The sequence below is a fragment of the Rhinoraja longicauda genome, chromosome 2 (assembly GCF_053455715.1).
Source record: "Rhinoraja longicauda isolate Sanriku21f chromosome 2, sRhiLon1.1, whole genome shotgun sequence".
NCBI lineage: Eukaryota > Metazoa > Chordata > Chondrichthyes > Rajiformes > Arhynchobatidae > Rhinoraja > Rhinoraja longicauda.
In genome coordinates this window covers 5,498,903-5,514,684 of record NC_135954.1, presented here as the reverse complement: position 1 = coordinate 5,514,684, position 15,782 = coordinate 5,498,903, and the positions used below count along the sequence as shown (strand labels likewise).

General features: G+C 47.9%; 2 protein-coding genes across 2 annotated transcripts in view; one reads left to right on the top strand and one right to left on the bottom strand.

The window, feature by feature from the left end:
• The window catches only part of rmp24 (ribonuclease MRP subunit p24), a 62,185-nt gene extending 58,696 nt beyond the window's left edge, over nt 1-3,489 (bottom strand). The window contains exon 1 of the mRNA XM_078414424.1: nt 3,308-3,489. The gene's annotated coding sequence lies outside the window, so the exon portion shown is untranslated. The remainder of the gene's footprint in view (nt 1-3,307) is intronic.
• A 694-nt stretch (nt 3,490-4,183) lies between these two features.
• Nucleotides 4,184-15,782, top strand: part of rnf182 (ring finger protein 182) — a 36,160-nt gene continuing 24,561 nt past the window's right edge. Inside the window, exon 1 of the mRNA XM_078414411.1 lies at nt 4,184-4,316. The gene's annotated coding sequence lies outside the window, so the exon portion shown is untranslated. The remainder of the gene's footprint in view (nt 4,317-15,782) is intronic.

Here is a 15,782-nt window from a genome sequence, read left to right as displayed (position 1 = left end):
CGTTAAGCAGGTATTTATTACCGTCTGAAGAAGGGTCTCGACCCGAAACGTCACCCATTCCTTCTCTCCCGAGATGTTGCCTGACCTGCTGAGTTACTCCAGCATTTTGTGAATAAATCGATTTGTACCAGCATCTGCAGTTATTTTCTTATACTATCTATTACCAAATTTATTTAGATACCGAAGATAGACACAAAATGCTAGAGTAACACGGCACTGTTTTAAAAAGGAGGCGAGGAGGAACTTCTTTAGTCAGAGTGTAGTTAATCTGTGAAACATTGCCACAGAGGGCTGTGGAGGGCGTCAGTAGATATTTTTAAGGCAGAGATAGACAAATTCTTGAATAGAACAAGTATCAAGGGTAATGGAGAGAAGGAAGGAAAATGCGATTAGGAGGTAGAGATCTACCATGATTGAATGGCAGAGTGGACTCGATGGGCCGAATGGCCTAATTCTACTCCTATAACTTGTGAACTTGTGACAGGCAGCATCTCTGGAGAGAGAAGGAATGGATGACGTTTCGAGTCGAGACCCTTCTTCAGACCCAACCCGAAACATCACCAATTCCTTCTCTCTGGAGATGCTGCCTGTCCTGCTGAGTTACTCCAGCATTTTGTGTCCATCTTTGGTTTAAACCAGCATTTGCAGTTCCTACCTACATTTATTTAGATAACGAGATGGTCATTAACCAAAAAATATATACTCACAGGCAATAACTTTAGAGATACAGCGCAGAAAATGGCCCTTCAGCCCACCAAGTCCACGCTGACCAGCAATCACCCTCTACACTAGCACTATCCTATATACTAGGGACTATTTGATTTAGTTTACTTTATTGTCTCTTGTACGAGGTACTGTGAAAAGTTGTTGGTGCATGTTAACCAGTCAGCGGAAAGACTGCACATAATTAAAATCGAGAAAAGGAACAGGTGACGTTTTGGGTTGAGACCCTTTTTCAGACGTTAAACCAGCATCTGCAGTTCCTCCTTGCACACGAATCATGAGGTTGAGTCTGATGTGTGCTTATCTTGATTTTACTTTTCTCTCTGAAGCAAGAAAATTTTGTGCACTTACTACCTACTCCAAAAAGAAGGGGCCACAGTTTAAGAATAAGGGGTAGGCCATTTAGAACAGAGATGAGGAAAAACTTTTTTAGTCAGAGAGTTGTGAATCTGTGGAATTCTCTGCCTCAGAGGGCAGTGGAGGCCAATTCTCTGAATACATTCAAGAGAGAGCTAGATAGAGCTCTTAAGGATAGCGGAGTCAGGGGGTATGGGGAGAAAGCAGGAACGGGGTACTGATTGAGAATGATCAGCCATGATCACATTGAATGACGGTGCTGGCTCGAAGGGCCGAATGGCCTACTCCTGCACCTATTGTCTATTGGTCCTGACCCGAAACGTCACCCGAGATGCTGCCTGACCTGCTGAGTTACTCCAGCACTTTGTGTCTTTTTATGTAAACCAGCATCTGTAGTTGTTTGTTTCTACATTGCCTTTTTGTTTTGCTTGATTCCATCCAAGCTGCAGCTTGCTGGTTACTCCAGCTTTTTGTGTCTGTCTGCTACACGAGTACTTTTGTACCTTTTCAGATGGAAGTGCCCACAAGACCACTACCTGTAGCTTGCAAAATTCCAAACAACTTTTGCCACACGTCAGGATGAACGGTAGAGTGCAGCAACAGCCACATTTTGAAAACAATTATACCAAATCTCCTCAGGACACTTTAATAACTGACAACGAGCAGAAACTCATCTGGAAATTAATTAAGCTTCTCAGACACTTCAGAAAAACAGTGGTATTGCCTTGGGATTCAGTAATAGTGCAAGTAGTAGTAATAGTATATTGTCAAATACAATAGCACGTAGCACAATTTGCAGCAGTATTACACTTTTTGACGAAGCAATAGCATAATTGACTGGTTAACACGCAACAGAAGCTTTTCACTGTACCTCGGTATACGTGATAATAAACTAAACTGAAATATAAGGTGAGGGGGGGGGGGCAAGATTTAGACAATAGACAATAGGTGCAGAAGGAGGCCAAACGGCCCTTCGACATTCAATGTGATCATGGCTGATCATTCTCAATCGGTACCCCGTTCCTGCCTTCTCCCCATACTCCCTGACTCTGCTATCCTTAAGAGCTCTATTTAATAGGACCCTGAGGGGTAACCTTTTTCACACAGAGGGTGGTGGGTGTATCGAACGAGCTGCCAGAGGAGGTAGTAGTTGAGGCTGGTACTATTGTAACTTTTAAGAAACATTTGGACAGGTACACGGATAAGACAGGTTTAGAGTGATATGGGCCAAACACAGACAGGTGGAACAATGGGACATGTTGGCCGGTGTGGGGAAGTTGGGCCGAAGGGCCTGTTTCCACGCTGCATGACAATGCACTGGCTGACTTAACTAAATTACTTTCCCTTGTTGCACTAAAATCTCATGGGGCTCACATGGACAATATTTAAACATTAATGCAAAGGTGCAGCTGCAGACTTTGCAAATAAAAGAGCAAAGTATAATGTTATTGGAGTTGCAGCCCTGGTGCTGTTCAGATCTAGGGGTTTATGAGCAGCCCAGAGCTTCCCCGGCTCCGGGCACTCTCCCACCGGGCCAGGCAGCGAGCCAGAGGCCGCTCCCCTCTCCAGCAGCTACTAGCCTGGGGCAGAGGCCGCTCCCCCCTCCAGCAGCTACTAGCCCGAGGCAGAGGCTGCTCCCCCACCTCCCCCTCCAACAGCTGCTCGCCTGGGTCAGAGGCTGCTTCCCCCCCAGTAGCTACTACTGGGCCGGGTCAGAGGCCGTTCACCCCCTCCAGCAGCTGCTAGCCCGGGTAAGAAGCCATTCCCCCCCTCCAACAGTTGCTAGCCCGGGTAAGAGTCCGTTCCTCCCTCCAGCAGCTGCGAGCACGGATCAGAGGCCGTTCCCTCCTCCAGCAGCTGCTAGCACGAGGTAGAGGCCGTTCTCCCACCTCCCCCTCTAACAGCTGCTAGCCCAGGGCAGAGGCCGCTCCCCCCTCCAACAGCTACTAGCCCGGGGCGGGGTACAGGCCGCTCTCCCCCTCCAACATCTGCTAGCCCGGGGCAGATGCCACTCCCCCCATCCAACAGCTGTTAGCACGAGGTAGAGGCCGCTCCCCCACCTCCCCCAGCAGCTGCTAGCCCGGGGTGCCAGAGGCCGCTCCTTCACCTCCCCCTCCAGCAGCTGCTCGCCCGGGGCGGGGTAGAGGCCGCTCACCCCTCTCCAGCAGCTGCTAGACCGGTGGGAATCCCCGGTGCGGGTGGAATGTGACCCTGTGGCTCCGTGTACCTTGCTGTGCCGTCTTCTGCCCCCGCTCCCGGAGGGCGGTGAGGAGGGAGGAAGGGTGGGTGGAGGCCTCAGGCCGCGGTCGCGGTCGCCCCGGACAACAGCAGCTCGCGCTCCCCCCCGGCTAAGCACGCGGCCCGCGTGACGTCACTCGGGAAGCCCCGGGAGGCGGCAGGCAGGCGTCCCAGAAGGGGGCGGGGAAGGTGTGACGTCGCGGGAGGGGGCGGGGAGGAGAGACGTCGCTGGAGGAGGCGGGGGAGGTGTGACGTCGCTGGAGGGGGCGGGGATGTGTGACGTCGCAGGAGGGGGCGGGAAAAGTGTGACGTTGCGGTAGGAGGCGGGGAGGAAAGACGTCGCGGGAGGGAGCGGGGAGGAGAGACGTCGCTGGAGGGGGCGGGGAGGAGAGACGTCGCTGGAGGAGAGACGTCGCTGGAGGAGGTGGGGAGGAGAGACGTCGCTGGAGGAGGCGGGGAAGGTGTGACGCCGCTGGAGGGGGCGGGTATGTGTGACGTTGCTGAGAGGGCGGGCGAAGACGACGATAATGAGGGGGCGGGGCGCTGCTTATGTTACTGAGGGGGCGGGGCACTGATGTCGTTACCGAGGGGCGGGGCGGTGATGACGTTACCGAGGGGGCGGGTTGAAGATGACGTTCATGTGGGCGGGCCTGCGCGACGTTACCGAAAGGACGGTCGATGATGATGTTGATGAGGGGCGGGTCTGTTGTGACGTTACCGAGGGGGCGGGGCACTAATGACGTTAACGAGGTGCGGGTCACTGATGACGTAACCGAGGGGGCGGTCGATGATGATGTTGATGAGGGGCGGGTAACGGGTGACGTTGACGAGGGGACGGGTCGATGAAGACGTTATGGTGGGCGGGGCTGAGGCGGCAGGGAGTGAACTGCCTGGGATGGCGGCCCTTCGGCCCACCGCGTCCATACCCACCCAGAGGTCCAACTGAGATTTTTCCCGAATGGCGCACATCCATCTACCGCTCCACACGCATATCGAAGGTAACTGCACCCTTTTCTACCATCTCCACTGACAGGTGGTTCCACCTACCCACCATCCTCTGAAAAAGAGCTCATGTAGTTCATGAGACATTGTCTTGAAAGTGGAGACATAGAAAATAGGTGCAGGAGGAGGCCATTCGGCCTTTCGAACCGGCACCGCCATTCACTGTGATCATGGCTGATCATCCACAATCAGTAGGAAAGAACTGCGACTGCTGGTTTAAATCGAGTTACTCCAGCATTTTGTGTCGACATCCAAAATCAGTACCCCGTCCCTGCCTTCTCCCCATATCCCTTGATTCCGTTAGCCCTAAGAGCTACATCTAACTCTCACTTGAATACTTCGCAGGTAGATCGGGTGGTCAAAAAGGCTTATGGCACATTGGCCTTCATCAGTCAGAGTATTGAGAATAGAGGTTGGAAGCCTTATCTATAATAATAATAATAATAATAATGCATTACATTTATATAGCGCTTTTCAAACACTCAAAGACGCTTTACAGGGATTACTAGAACATAGAGAAGAAAATAAATAGATAAATAAGTAAACGAACAGAAAAAGGAGACAGAAGGTGAGGTGACGGTCAGTGGTTGAAGGCAGTACTGAACAGGTGAGACTTTAGTGATGTTTTGAATGTGGTGAGTGAGGAGGAGTCTCTGACGGTTTGGGGTAGTGAGTTCCAGAGGGTGGGAGCAGCGATGGAGAAAGCCCTGTCCCCCCAGGATCTGAGTTTGGTCCGGATGGGGGGGGGACAGGAGGTTGGCAGCAGCAGAGCGGAGCGTGCAGGTGGGAGTGTGCCTGTGGAGGAGGTCAGTCAGGTAGGATGGGGCCAGGTTATGGAGGGCTTTGTAGGTCATGAGGAGGATTTTGTACTGGATTCTCTGGGGGATGGGGAGCCAGTGGAGCTTGTAAAGGACGGGGATGATATGGTCACGGATCGGGGATGTACAGCCCACGCCCCTGACATCAGTCTGAAGAAAGGTCTAGACCCGAAATGTCACCCATTCCTTCTCTCCAGAGATGCTGCCTGTCTCACTGAGTTACTCCAGCATTGTGTGTCTATCTTCGATTTAAACCAGCATCTGCAGTTCCTTCCTACCAATAGAAGTTGGAAGGTCATGTTACAGTTGTATATGACGTTGGTGAGGCTGCATTTAGAGTTTTGTGTTCAGTTCTGGGGACACTTTGTTTTTGGAAAGATATTGCCAAGTTGAAAGGGCGCAGAGAAGATTTACCAGGATGTTGCCAGGACTCGAGGGTCTGAGCTATAGGGCAGGCTAGGACTCTATTCCTTGGAGCGCAGGATGAAGTGGGGTGATCTTAACGAGGAGTACAAAATCATGAGAGGAATAGATCGGATAAATACACAGTTCTTTGCCTGAAGAAGTGGAACCGAGAACCAAAGGATAAAGGTTTAAGGTGAGGGGGAAAGATTTAATAGGAACCTGAGGGGTGACTTTTTCACACAAAACCGCATTCACCTACCACTACCTTAAAAATATCTATTGACTTGGCCTCCAAAGCCTTCAGTGGCAGGGATTACCATAACGTTTAAGAAACATTTAGACAGGAACATGGCTGGAGTAGGTTTTTAGGTATATGGGCCGAGTAAAGTGGAAAAGGCAGTTTAAAAAGAGCGCCAAAAGGACGCCAGTAGTCAGTTTGAAAAGTCCGGGAGCAGAGCAAGGACGCCCGTTGGCTGAGAAGACAAGTGAGTGCTAATTACAGTGGAAAAGGCAGTTTAAAAAGAGTGCCAAAAGGACGCCAGTAGTCAGTTTGAAAAGTCCGGGAGCAGAGCAAGGACGCCCGTTGGCTGAGAAGACAAGTGAGTGCTAATTACAGTGGAAAAGGCAGTTTAAAAAGAGCGCCAAAAGGACGCCAGTAGTCAGTTTGAAAAGTCCGGGAGCAGAGCAAGGACGCCCGTTGGCTGAGAAGACAAGTGAGTGCTAATTACAGTGGAAAAGGCAGTTTAAAAAGAGCGCCAAAAGGACGCCAGTAGTCAGTTTGAAAAGTCCGGGAGCAGAGCAAGGATGCCCGTTGGCTGAGAAGACAAGTGAGTGCTAATTACAGTGGAAAAGGCAGTTTAAAAAGAGCGCCAAAAGGACGCCAGTAGTCAGTTTGAAAAGTCCGGGAGCAGAGCAAGGACGCCCGTTGGCTGAGAAGACAAGTGAGTGCTAATTACAGTGGAAAAGGCAGTTTAAAAAGAGCGCCAAAAGGACGCCAGTAGTCAGTTTGAAAAGTCCGGGAGCAGAGCAAGGACGCCCGTTGGCTGAGAAGACAAGTGAGTGCTAATTACAGTGGAAAAGGCAGTTTAAAAAGAGCGCCAAAAGAGGCGGAAAGACTCTAAGGGGAGTAAGAGACACCTGTGGCTGACAAGGGAAGTCAGGGACAGCATAAAAATTAAGGAGAGGAAGTATAACATGGCAAAGAAGAGTGGGAAGACAGAGGATTGGGACTCTTTTAAAGAGCAACAAAAGTTAACTAAAAAGGCAATACGGGGAGAAAAGATGAGGTACGAGGGTAAACTAGCCAATAATATAAAGGAGGATAGCAAAAGTTTTTTTAGGTACGTGAAGAGGAAAAAAATAGTCAAGGCAAATGTGGGTCCCTTGAAGACAGAAACAGGGGAATTTATTATGGGGAACAAAGAAATGGCAGACGAGTTAAACCGTTACTTTGGATCTGTCTTCACTGAGGAAGATACACACAATCTCCCAAATGTTCTAGGGGTCGGAGAACCTAGGGTGATGGAGGAACTGAAGGAAATCCACATTAGGCAGGAAATGGTTTTGGGTAGACTGAGGGGACTGAAGGCTGATAAATCCCCAGGGCCTGATGGTCTGCATCCCAGGGTACTTAAGGAGGTGGCTCTAGAAATAGTGGAAGCATTGGAGATCATTTTTCAATGTTCTATAGATTCAGGATCAGTTCCGGTGGATTGGAGGATAGCAAATGTTACCCCACTTTTTAAGAAAGGAGGGAGAGAGAAAACGGGTAATTATAGACCAGTTAGTCTGACATCAGTGGTGGGGAAGATGCTGGAGTCAATTATAAAAGACGAAATTGCTGAGCATTTGGATAGCAGTAACGGGATCATTCCGAGTCAGCATGGATTTATGAAGGGGAAATCATGCTTGACAAATCTACTGGAATTTTTTGAGGATGTAACTAGGAAAATTGACAAGGGAGAGTCAGTGGATGTGGTGTACCTCGACTTTCAGAAAGCCTTCGACAAGGTCCCACACAGGAGATTAGTGGGCAAAATTAGGGCACATCGTATTGGGGGTAGGGTACTGACATGGATAGAAAATTGGTTGACAGACAGAAAGCAAAGAGTGGGGATAAATGGGTCCCTTTCGGAATGGGAGGCAGTGACCAGTGGGGTACCGCAAGGTTCGGTGCTGGGACCCCAGCTATTTACGATATACATTAATGACTTAGACGAAGGGATTAAAAGTACCATTAGCAAATTTGCAGATGATACTAAGCTGGGGGGTAGTGTGAATTGTGAGGAAGATGCAATAAGGCTGCAGGGTGACTTGGACAGGTTGTGTGAGTGGGCGGATACATGGCAGATGCAGTTTAATGTAGATAAGTGTGAGGTTATTCACTTTGGAAGTAAGAATAGAAAGGCAGATTATTATCTGAATGGTGTCAAGTTAGGAGGAGGGGGAGTTCAACGAGATCTGGGTGTCCTAGTGCATCAGTCAATGAAAGGAAGCATGCAGGTACAGCAGGCAGTGAAGAAAGCCAATGGAATGTTGGCCTTCGTAACAAGAGGAGTTGAGTATAGGAGCAAAGAGGTCCTTCTACAGTTGTACCGGGCCCTGGTGAGACCGCACCTGGAGTACTGTGTGCAGTTTTGGTCTCCAAATTTGAGGAAGGATATTCTTGCTATGGAGGGCGTGCAGCGTAGGTTCACTAGGTTAATTCCCGGAATGGCGGGACTGTCGTATGTTGAAAGGCTGGAGCGATTGGGCTTGTATACACTGGAATTTAGAAGGATGAGGGGGGATCTTATTGAAACATATAAGATAATTAGGGGATTGGACACATTAGAGGCAGGAAACATGTTCCCAATGTTGGGGGAGTCCAGAACAAGGGGCCACAGTTTAAGAATAAGGGGTAGGCCATTTAGAACGGAGATGAGGAAGAACTTTTTCAGTCAGAGAGTGGTGAAGGTGTGGAATTTTCTGCCTCAGAAGGCAGTGGAGGCCAGTTCGTTGGATGCTTTCAAGAGATAGCTGGATAGAGCTCTTAAGGATAGCGGAGTGAGGGGGTATGGGGAGAAGGCAGGAACGGGGTACTGATTGAGAGTGATCAGCCATGATCGCATTGAATGGCGGTGCTGGCTCGAAGGGCTGAATGGCCTACTCCTGCACCTATTGTCTATTGTCTATTGTCTATTGAGTAGACATAGAAACATAGGAAATAGGTGCAGGACTAGGCCATTCGGGCCTTCGAGCCAGCACCACCGTTCAAAGGTTTCACAGGTCTTTTATTGTCACGTGTACCAATTAAGATACAGTGATATGCGAATTATCATACAGCCATACGAAAAAAAAGCAACAAGACACACCAATACATAAAAGTTAATTAAACATCCACCACAACGGATTCCCCACATTCCTAACTGTAATGGAAGGCAAAAAAGTCCAAACTTCTTCCTCTTTATTTCTCCTTATTGCTCCCACGGTCGGGGCGATCAAAGCTCCCGCAGCCAGCGGTCGAAGCTCCCGCGGCGGGGCGATCGAAACTCCCGCGGCTTGGAGTTCCCGATGTTGGTCTCTGACCAGAGACCGCGGGCTCCATGATGTTAAGTCCGCAGGCACCCGCGATGGAGCTCTGAAAGGTCAGTCTCCAGCAAAGGCCGCCAACTCCTCGATGTTAGGCCACAGTGCGATACGGGAAAAAATCGCATCTTCGTTGAGGTAAGAGATTAGAAAAAGTTCGTAAAAACGTACATTTAACACATGCTATTTAAACACAAAGAAGGAAAGGACAGACAGAGTGTTGGCGAGGCAGCCAATATGATCATGGCTGATCATCCAAAATCAGTACCCTGTTCCGGCATTTTCCTCATATCCCTTGATTCCCTTAGCCCTAGGAGCTAAATTAGAGGTAGATGGGGCAAGTTGTTCTGTGTGGGCCGGTTGGGCCGAAGGGCCTGTTTCCATGCTATATTACTCTATATGACATAAGAACAGAATTAGGCCATTGGGTCTATCGTGTTACTCCGCCGTTCAATCATGGCTGATCTATCTTTCCCTCTCAGCCCCATTCTCCTGCTTTCGCTCCATAACATAGAAACATAGAAAATAGGTGCAGGAGGAGGCCATTTGGCCCTTTGAGCCAGCACCGCCATTCATTGTGATTATAGCTGATCATCTACAATTAGTAACCTGTGCCTGCCTTCTCCCCATATCCCCTGATTCCACTAGCCCCTAGAGCTCTATCTAACTCTCTTTTAAATTCATCCAGTGAATTGGCCTCCACTGCCTTCTGTGGCAGAGAATTCCACAAATTCACAACTCTCTGGGTGAAAAGGTTTCTTCTCACCTCAGTTTTAAATGGTTTCCCCTTTATTCTTAGACTGTGTCCCCTGGTTCTGGACTCTCCCAACATTGGAAAATTTTCCTGCATCTAGCTTGTCTAGTCCTTTTATAATTTTATACGTCTCTATAAGATTCCCTCTCATCCTTCTAAACTCCAGTGAATACAAGGCCAGTCTTTCCAATCTTTCCTCATATGATAGTCCCTCCATCCCAGGGATTAACCTCGTAAACCTATGCTGCACTGCCTCAATAGCAAGGACGTCCTTCCTTAAATTAGGAGACCAAAACTGCACACAATACTCCAAATATGGTCTCATCAGGGCCCTATACAACTGCAGGACTTCTTTGCTCCTGTACTGAAATCATCTCAGTATGAAGGCCAACATGCCTTTGGCTTTCTTCACTGCCTGCTGTACCTGCACACTTACTTTTAGTGATTGGTGTACAAGGACTCCAATGTCTCGTTGCACTTCCCCATCACCTAATCTGACACCATTGAGATAATAATCTGCCGCCTTATTTTTGCCGCTTATTTTAACCCCTGATACCCTTACTAATCAAGAACTCCGCTTTAGAAATACCCAATGACTTGGCCTCCACAGATTCACCACCCTCTGACTAAAGAAATTCCTTCTCATCTCCATTCTGCAGAAATGTCCTTTAATTCTGAGGCTCTTGCCTCGGGTGCTAGACTCTCCCACTAATGGAAACATCCTCTCCACATCCACTCTATCCAGGCCTTTCATTATTCGGTAAATTTCAATGAGGTCCCCCCTCATCCTTCTAAACTCCAGTAAGTACAGGCCCAGTGCCGTCAAACGTTCATCATATGTTTACCCATTCACCCCTGGGATCATTCTCGTAAACCTCCCCTGGACCCCCTCCACCGCCAGCATGTCCTTCCTCTGATACGGGGGTGAAAACTGCTCACAATACCACAAATGTGGTCTGACCAGTGCCTTATAAAGTGGACGAAACCAAATGCAGGCTCGGTGATCGTTTGGCTCAACATCTTCACTCAGTCCGCCTTAACCAACCTGATCTCCCGGTGGCTGAGCACTTCAACTCCCCCTCCCACTCCCACTCCCAGTCTGACCTTTCTGTCATGTGTCTCCTCCAGTGCCATAGTGAGGCCCACCGAAAATTGGAGGAACAGCACCTCATATTTCGTTTGGGCAGCTTTCAGCCCAGCGGTATGAACATTGACTTCTCCAACTTTAGATAGTTCCTCTGTCCCTCTCTTCTTCCCCCCCTCCTCCTTCCCAGTTCTCCCTCTAACTTCCTGTCTCCACCTATATCCTTCCTTTGTCCCGCCCCCCTGACATCAGTCTGAAGAAGGGTCTCGACCCAAAACGTCACCTATTCATTCTCTCCTGAGATGCTGCCTGACCTGCTGAGTTACTCCAGCATTTTGTGAATAAGTGCCTTATAAAGACTCGGCGTTAAATTCCCATTTTTATATACTAGTCCTCTCGAAATGAATGCTAACATTGCATTTGCCTTCCTTACTCCCGGATTCCTCCTGCAATTTAATCTGTTGGTAATCCTGCGCCTGCACTCCCAAGTCCCTTTTCAGCTGGATCAGATCCGGTTGGTCAGCATCCGTAGAACGAGAACAGGGGTAATGCAACAAAGACACAAAGCGCTGGAATAACTTAGCGGGTTAGACAGTAACTCTGGTGAACGTGGATAGGTGACATTTCGGGTCAGGACCATTCTTCAGACCACAAAGTTTTCACTTAAACCAATGCCTTTGTGTTTTACACACCCCTACCCTGGGAAATAGACTGATCATCCACTATTATACTCCCCATTATTTTATAAACCTCTGTTAGTTCTCCTTTCCTACAGGGAAAATCTGTTCCAAACTACCCACTTTAGGGAATTTGGGCTGTTATTTTGTTTTGCACTAATATTATGTTTTATTATCTATTGAAAATTTTAAATTTTATTTTACGATGTTATCTATGAGCACGTTACGAGCACTCATAGATGACTCAAGATTATACGTGAGTATGTGTTTACTTGCCTGTTGTGTTGCTGCAAGTAAGAATTTCATTGTGTAGCTAGGAACTGCAGGTGCTGGTTTAAACCGAAGATAGACACAAAAAGCTAGAGTAACTCAGCAGGACAGGCAGCATCTCTGGAGAGAAGGAATGGGTGACGTTTCTGGTTGAAACCCTTCTTCAGGTCTGAGTTACTCCAGGTTTTTGTGTCTATCTAAGAATTTTATTGTTCTGTTTCGGTACATATGGAAATCAAACGCTTGACTCCCTTTATAATTAAAACCCTCCATTCCCCTTCACATCGTTTAGACTTTAGAGATACTACGCGGAAACAGACCCTCTGGGTCGGTGCTCCGGATTCCTCCCACACTCCAAAGACATGCAGGTTTGTATGTTAATTAGCTTTGGTAATAATTGTAAATTGTTCCCAGTGTGTAACGTGTGCCAGTGTAACGAGAATCACTGGTCGGCATGGACTTGGTGGGCCGAAGGGCTTGTTTCCGCACTGTATCTCCAAATTAAACTTAACTAAAACTAACATTAACCAAAGCCCTGATTCAACATGTGTGGGAAGGAACTGCAGATGCTGGTTTATACCAAAGATGCTGGAGTAACTCAGCGGTCAGGCCGCAGTGAAGAAAGCCAATGGAATGTTGGCCTTCATAACAAGAGGAGTTGAGAATAGGAGCAAAGAGGTCCTTCTGCAGTTGTACAGGGCCCTAGTGAGATCTCACCTGGACTACTGTGTGCGGTTTTGGTCTCCAAATTTGAGGAAGGATATTCTTGCTATTGAGGGCGTGCAGCGTAGGTTTACTAGGTTAATTCCCGGAATGGCGGAACTGTCATAAGTTGAAAGACTGGAGCGACTCGGCTTGTGTACACTGGAATTTAGAAGGATGAGAGGAGATCTTATCGAAACGTATAAGATTATTAAGGGGTTGGACACGTTAGAGGCAGGAAACATGTTCCCAATGTTGGGGGGGGGGGGGGGGGGTCCAGAACAAGGGGCCACAGTTTAAGAATAAGGGGTAGGCCATTTAGAACTGAGATGAGGAAAAACTTTTTTAGTCAGAGAGTTGTGAATCTGTGGAATTCTCTGCCTCAGAAGGCAGTGGAGGCCAATTCTCTGAATGCATTCAAGAGAGAGCTGGATAGAGCTCTTAAGGATAGCGGAGTCAGGGGGTATGGGGAGAAGGCAGGAACGGGGTACTGATTGAGAATGATCAGTCATGATCACATTGAATGGCTCGAAGGGCCGAATGGCCTCCTCCTGCACCTATTGTCTATTGTCTATCTCCGGAGAAGAGGAATAGGTGATGTTTCGGGTTGGAACCCTTCTTCAGACCCTAATTCATCTAGACTTTAGACGTTAGAGAAACATCGTGGAAACAGCCCACGAAGTCCGTGCCGACCAGCGATTACCCCTTATATTGGCATCATCCTACACAATAGGGACACTTTTCAATTTTAACAAAGCCAGTACAAACCTGCACACCTTTGGAATGTGGGAGGAAACCGGAGCACCCAGAAAAATCCCATGCAGGTCACGGGGAGAACGTACAAACTCCGTACAGACAGCACCCGCAGTAAGGATCAAACCCGGGCCTCTGGCGCTGTAAGGTTGCAACTCTACCGCTGCGCCACAGTGCTGCCCTGTGGAGTTACTCCAGCACTTTGTGTCCTTTTGTGTAAACCAACATCTGCAGTTCCTTGTTTCTGCTCTCTTATATTTCAGTGCCTTCTTTGCCCCATCCTGCATACTTTATTAAACAATCTACTGATTTGTGGCAAGTCAACCAAAATATCAATACTGCCTTTTGTTTTTTCATACTTTAATTAACACAAGAGTGTGGTGAACCTGTGGAATTCTGCCACAGAAGGACCTGGAGGCCAAGTCAGTGCATACGTTTAAGGCGGAGAGTGACAGAGTCTTGATTGGGAACGGTGTCAGGGGTTACAGGGAGAAGGCAGGAAAATGGGGTTAGGATTCCACAGATTCACCACCCTCTAACTAAAGAAATTTCTCCTCATCTCCTTCCTAAAAGAACGTCCTTAAATTCTGAGGCTGTGACCTCTAGTCCTAGACTCTCCCACTAGTGGAAACATCCTCGCCATATCCACTCTATCCAAGCCTTTCCCTATTCGGTATGTTTCAATGAGGTCCCCCCTCATTCTTCTAAACTCCAGCGAGTACAGGCCCAGTGCCGACAAACGCTCATCATAGGCTAACTCATTCATTCCCGGTATAGGGTTGAGAGGGGAAGATAGACCAGGCATGATTGATTGGCAGAGTAGACTTGATGGGTCAAATGGTCTATTTCTGCTCCTAGATCTGCTATTCCCGTGAACCTTTTGTTAGCTGCAGTAACCTTGAATGGAAATGTATTGAAATTCACTCCAGAAACTCATTTTGCACACTTGTACCACATACTTTACAAAAGTCATCAGCATTCACTGCCATATCTTTTAATAATCGTTACAATGGCTGGACAAGAAACCAAGTGCCCGCTGGTAATGGATACAACATTTGAAATATCCTCAGCAATCAGCACTGCAGTTCTGAAAGAGAACTGATGTGCCAGTGTTAACCAGTTTCTGTCCCACATTGACGAGAAGCAATGAGTCTCGACAACGTGCCCTTGGCCATCACTTCACTGCCACCAAATGACGACGTTGCAACATTTTAGAGTCAGAGAATCATAGATTGATACAGTGTGGAAACAGGCTCTTCAGCCCAACTTGCCCACACCAGCCAACATATCCCATCTACACTCGTCCCACCTGCCTGCGTTTGGACCATATCCCTCTAAACCTGTCCTATCCATGCACCTGTCGAAATGTTTCTTAAATGTTGCAATAGTCCCAGCCTCAACCACCTCCTCTGGCAGCTCGTTCCACACACCCACCACCCTTTGTGTGAAGAAGTTACCCCACAGGTTCCTACTAAATCTTTCTCCCCTATGTCCTGAAACCTATGTCCTTTGGTTCTCGATTCCCCTACTCGGGGCAAAAGACTCAGTGTGGGACAGAACTGCAGATGCTGGTTTAGTTCGGCATGTGCATTTACCCAATCTATTCTTCTCATGATTTTGTACACCTCTATAAGATCTATACGAGGGATAGGAATCTAAGGGGTAACTTTAAGGGGTCACTCCAGCATTTTGTGTCTAAAGTCCGATTAGAGATAGTTCAAGCGTTTGACCAGTTAAATTGGCTAATTAGTAATATTTCTACGTTACCTGTGGCACTAGACATATTCTCCAGAGATGCAATCAGATTTCATTGCCTGTAGCAGCTATATATAACCATGACCAATTTTATGGTATAAATGTTTGGGAGCATTAAAAGAATGACATGAAGCAATTATAATGGTAGGTCCAGTAATAGCAGAGTAAAGTGTGAATTTGTGCATCTCTGTATTATATTTTAGTTTAGTTTAGTTTATTGTCACGTGTACCGAGGTACAGTGAAAAGCTTTTTGTTGCCTGCTATCCAGTCAGTGGAAAGACAATACATGATTATAATTGAGCTGCTCACTGTACAGAGACAGAACGAAGGTAATAAAGTTTAATGCAAGATAACGTCCAGTAAAGTCCGATTAAAGAGTCCAAGGGTTTACCATGAGGAGATGGTAGTTCAAGACCGCTCTCTAGTTGTTGATAGGATGGTTCAGTTGCCTGATGTCAGCTGGGAAGAAACTGTCCTTGAATCTGGAGGTGTGCGTTTTCACACTTTTGTGCCTCTTGCCTGATGGGAGTGACCGGGGTGAGACTGATGAGTTAAAACGTTTGGCAACCAGGAGATTGCGTAGGCTAAGGTGGACTGAGATCCATCCAGGGACCCAGACAGTCCTCTCAGGTGAGGCGGAGGTTCACTTGCACCTCCTCCAACCTCATCTACTGTG